The sequence below is a fragment of the Pteropus alecto genome, unplaced genomic scaffold (genome assembly GCF_000325575.1).
Source record: "Pteropus alecto unplaced genomic scaffold, ASM32557v1 scaffold761, whole genome shotgun sequence".
NCBI classification, from domain to species: Eukaryota; Metazoa; Chordata; class Mammalia; order Chiroptera; family Pteropodidae; genus Pteropus; species Pteropus alecto.
Genome location: NW_006431558.1, coordinates 500,734 through 506,145, shown reverse-complemented (window position 1 = coordinate 506,145; position 5,412 = coordinate 500,734).

Here is a 5,412-nt window from a genome sequence, read left to right as displayed (position 1 = left end):
TGCGCGCGCGCTCGCCGGGGTCGCCGGACAAAGCTTGCCGCCCCCTCGGCCGGCCAGAGGTCTCCGCGACGGCTGTAACAATAGCCAGGCGTCTGGGATTTTCTGGCTATGTTGTAAAGCGTCCGACCCGAATATTACCTTTTTGGCGAGGCTGCGATCTCAGCTCAGTAGGAAAAACCTCAGATGTGTTCAGTGTCGCCTGGACACCAGCCCCCTTGTGTTAGCCGACCTAAAATTTTATTTTAAAAATCAACTACTCTAGATTTTCAAGGAAGGATAAATGTCTCACCCCATCCCTTGCAAGTAGTGACTTCAAAATGTTTGCCTTGAGTGGGGGGGTCGGCAGCAAGTGGAGAAAGACCCGGGAACTGCATGAAAGGTGTGTGTGTGTGTGTGTGTGTGTGTGTGTTTGCATCCTTTTTTTTTCTTCCCATTTGATTTTCCAGATTAAGCCTTTTATTTAAAACAGAGCTTTCAGGAGAGTGTTTTGTGCCGGTCTTGAAGCCACCAGTCTTGATTTTTTACCCCCAGTGAATCCTTGGGAAAGTAAGAGCCACTTCCCAGGAATTTGAAACAAGTTTTCAGTTCGAATTGACCGAATTAGGGTTCAGTTCCTGGCGCTGTCCGGTCATTTAGCTGTGTGACTTTAGACAAATAGTTAATCTCCCTGAACCTCTTAGTTTCCTCCTTTGTGAAATGGGAATAATGTCACAAATGGAGCTGATTAAACCTTGTAAAATGGTTCCTGGCAAGTGGGAAGCCCTCCTTAGTTGTTCAGCAAATATCCTTTGAGTCCCTACTGGGTGTCAGATGGTTGGAGGTCAGATGCCCTCAGGGTTCTCTCCAGTCTTGTAGGGGAACAGTGTTAAGGTAAATGTGGAACAACTCTCCTTGGCCCATCATTTAATCCTCACAGATCTGTGAGGGGAACACAGAGGCTGTCCAGGGAAGTGGTTCCAGTCAGAGATCAGGGAGGTTTCGTGGAAGAGGGGTCCTTGACTCAGAATCAGAGAGGATGCGCAGGCTCATATTTTGACTACCCTGTAACAGTCATTGTTCCCTTGCTGCATTGGCTCATTGTCTTGATCCTTTCCCATTTAGAAGTTAACCCCAGTTTGTAATTACACATCCATCCGTTCTTCTTTGAGGGCTATCAGAGCAGGGATGGTGTCTCCTGCAGTATTCTCTGGGCCTGGCCAGCATGGTGGGCCCTTAACAAACATTTGTGCAACGAATGAAGGGCCTTTGGGAGCATTGACTGAACATGTGTGTCCAGTGCTTGGCACAGGACGGGGCCTGGGTTGTAAACAATAAACATTAGTTGCTGTTGTTGGTTTTTAACTTTCCAGGCCATTGTTTCCCAAACCTCATTTCCCCAGAAGGAGAGTGCAGGGCAGGTAGGTAGTGTAGGGTGGTGGAGATGAGTTTCGTTTCTGGAATCAGACCGCCTGGATTCACACTCACCTCTCCAAATCTTAGCTTGACCTCTAGCAAGGCACTTACCAGTAGGTTTCCCCACTTATGAAACAGGTATGAGTGATGTCAAACAGTGGTTGTAAGGGTTTAATGAGATAACATGTGAAGCGGCTTAACACACTGCAGCATCTGTCATATAGTCAGCTAGTTATATATATTTCCCTAATTTGCCTTAAAAATAAATGCAGACATAATTGTGAAAATAACAAACGTTTCTCCATGTACCCTCTAAAATCATTTTCTGTCCAACTCTTCAGGAGACGTTAATCTTGCAGGTTTTTGTGTTGGGGGTGGGGTGACATCAGAGCTGTGGAGACATTATCAGTGTGGTCTCCAAACTTTGTGAAGAGCACCCCACATAAACTCATTTTTATTTACATACCTTTGCCATTCCTTGTAAACCCTCGAAACACTAGGAGGTAACCCTAGAGCAGATGTGCGAGGAACTAGGTATTTTGGGTGAATGTCTGATGAGAACAGAATTCTGCTGAAGAAACTGACATCCAGGGATATTGCTTCATTGGGGGTGCTCCAGTCAGCCACCCTGGGTTTGACTCCCGGCTTTGCCATTTGTCTTTTTGGTGCCTTAGAGAAATGGAGGTGACAATACCTGGCACATAATAGGTTCTCAGATTTTCCAGCTAATTTTGGCCTCAGTTATCAGGGCTTCTGTGGCACAAAGGGACCCGTTCACATTGACAGTAGACTGAACATAATGTGAATGGTGCCCCCTGGAGTTGTTCAGAAAGTGGCCCACGAGGGACCCATTCATACTGACCACAGAGAGAACACAGTGTGAATGGAGTTGTGCAAGAAGCAGCCCAACCACTCATTCCCCATTCATACAGTGAACAAATGTGCGCTGAGTGCCTCCCACGAGCCAGGCACTGCTGGGGGCTGGTGATTCAGCTGGGAACAGGCAGACAAGAGCCCTGTTCTGGTTCGCTTTTATCCATCTCCTTATTTGCAAAGGGGGACAATAATAGTATCCAACTTGTAGGATTAGTTTCAAGGACTAAATGACAAATGTAAAGTGCTTAGTAGGGTGCCTGGCACCCTGTGCTGGACGCCTACAACATGTCGGTGGGTATAGAATTTATTTTTGTTCCATTGTAATAGTTCCCTGTGTTTTCAAGATGGTAACGAAGGTATTAGCTCCTCCATCTTGTCCTTAATACTTAAAAATGTATGCTTTCCAATTTCACCATAAGGCATTGGAAAGAGGGAAATGTGTTTAGTGGCATGGCTTTCGAAAAATGTCAAACGCTCATGTCCATTTCACATATTTTCTCATAACTTGTAACAATGATTGGAACACCAGAGCAAATCAAAGTTTTTTTAAAAAAATTAGGATTGAAGAAATGTGGAAAACCTATGAAAAGGAAGTAACACTGCTAGAATATGGGGGGAAATGTTCGAGGGAGAACATGTCAAAATGGAGTCTGAGGCTAAATGGAGCTGCTGTTGCTGTCGCCCTTATAAATGTCATCCGGAAATATTAGGTTCAGGAATATGACCAGTGATATCTTGGGCAGAATTTTCTGTTAGTTGCCTTCTTCTGCTATTAACTTTTAGGGATATGGATTGGTGGGCATGAGAAATTCAGCCTCTACTCACCTTCCTTCGTGGGAAAGGGCCTGGAGGGGAATGTCAGGTGTAGCAGGGTTTGTGGGGAGATCAGATTTCACAAGACAGAGGTAAGGGAGGGGATGCATCGGCTTCTCTCCAGTTCTTTCAGGGCAGAGGCTTTCTTTAGAAAACAGGTACATGTTAGCAGGGCATAAACCTGCCTGGCCCCTTCCTGGCCTTTGCACCCCAGAGAGTTTCCAGAGCTTCACTTTGAGACTCGATTACTTTGCTAAAGGGGAATGTCTTCATTTTTTCACCTGGACGCTTGTTACTGGGAATAGTCTGAGTTTTGCCCAGTGTAAAGTTAACCAGCCGTGAGTGTAATAAAGTAGAATGGACCCCATTTTTAGTGGTGGTGGCCTTTAAAATGGCTCCTTGGGCTGGTTTAAGTTCTTTAACTGCAGGTCACGCCCCACTGGCTCAGGAAACAGGTGGCCGCATGGCAGTTGCTGCCTCACCTGTTACAGTTGGAGGCTTGAGGGGGCAGAGTTTGATGTGTGCCACCCTGACTTGCCTGGAGGGTCCCAGTAAAGTAGCACGGTGGATGGTTTTACTGTCTTAATGGTGACACTGAAGCACAGGAGGCCACTCACTGTGGCCTGGGAGCTGCATCTAGCCCTGGTGACCGTGGATCACAGCCTGGGCTGCGGGTACACTGAGCGGCCTTGCCAGCCTCCACAGAACACTCCCTGCATGCTCCTCCCTGTCGGAGGGCTTCTCTTTGTCTGCACCCCACACCCTTCCAGGTTCTCCTCTTATACTTTCTGACCCTCAGCCTGAGTCAGTTGCTCAGTCAGACCTGAGGCAAGACTCTACTCCCTGTGTGGCTGTGGGCGGATGACTTAGCTTCTCTGAGCATACAATTCCGCTCCTCCCGTAGTCTCCCCAGTTGTCAGTATCAAACAAAGGGGAGGTGAGTTGGTCACCTTGATCATCTTTGACTCCTCTCACCCCCATATCTGTTCCATCAACCTGTCCAGGGAAATCTTCTGACACCATCATCACATCAAGTCTTTGCCTTGCCCAGAACATTCCAGTGGTTTCCCATTGCACCTTGAGTAGCCTTCTGCCTCCTCACCACTGCCCTCAAGGCCTGTGGTCTGCTCTCCCACCCATGTCTGACCTTGTCTGCCATTCTCCTTTCACCTTCTCTGCTTCAGCCAGGTCCCACCCCAGGGCTTTTGCACTTCTGCCTATTGGTAGCCGTGTGGCTCCTATTTCACTTCTGGTTTCTGCTCAGATATGTCCTGATTGCTAAGATCACCCCTGGCCACTGTGATTGCAAGAGCACCTCCGTCGGCTGGGCCGTTAACTCTGCTTGATTGTTTTTTCATAGCACTTCCACTACATGATGTCCTGTTATTTCTGTGTTCATCTCTGTCATTCGGTTATAAGTCTCACAAGGCAGGGACTTTGTTCTCTGCTGGATGCCCAGCATCTGGAACCTTGCTCAGCCCAGAGTTGGGATTTGTGGTGGCTGGGAGGGCCTGTCTCAAGTGTACCATACCTCCTCACCCATTCTTTCACTTTCCGAGCTTGCGGGAGTGCTCTGTTCCCCTCTCCACGGCTCACGTATCTTGCTCAGCAGTGCATATATAGCAGGCACCACAGCAGACCCAGTGGGGAGTCATGACATCTGTCTATGCTTGACCAGCCTTAAAAGGGGAGCAGGGTCAGGACAGATTTGTAAAATTTGTTGCAGTTACTTGATATGTTTATGTCGATGTGGGTCATAGCCAAAAGAGTTTGGGAAACATCCATCTAGTGGATAAATAGGATCTGTTTGTAGTCTTGCAGCATAGACACTGTACCTCCCTGCTTGATTAGAGTGTGAACTCCCTCGGGGCAGAAAAGCAGCGAGGTTGTCATTTTCTTCTGGTGTGTTATAAATGGAGAGGTGCTCTTCAGTGGTTTTCAAGTTAGTGAAAAAGTTTTTAAAGGTAGGGGTAGATTTCAGAGAATAAATTCCCAGTGCTAAAAATAATACTTGGTAACAATTTGGTTTGTCTACCTTTTAGATAGAACTGAGAAGACACTGTAATTGATCTTCATGATATGACTTTTTCCTTTCTGAAATGTATTCCCTTTTAAGTGTAGGGCAAAACATTGCCCTACACTTAAAAGGGAATACATTAATTATATTGTAAGGAAAATGCTACAGGACACCCAGCATTGAGGAAGAGCAGTCTCAGGAATAAGCCATTTCTGCAGGGTCCCTAAGACCACATATGCCCCGCTCCTTAAGTCCTTCCAGGTATGTGGACTTGAGCACCCCACACCATCGCTCTAGTGTGGGAGTTTTCTTAG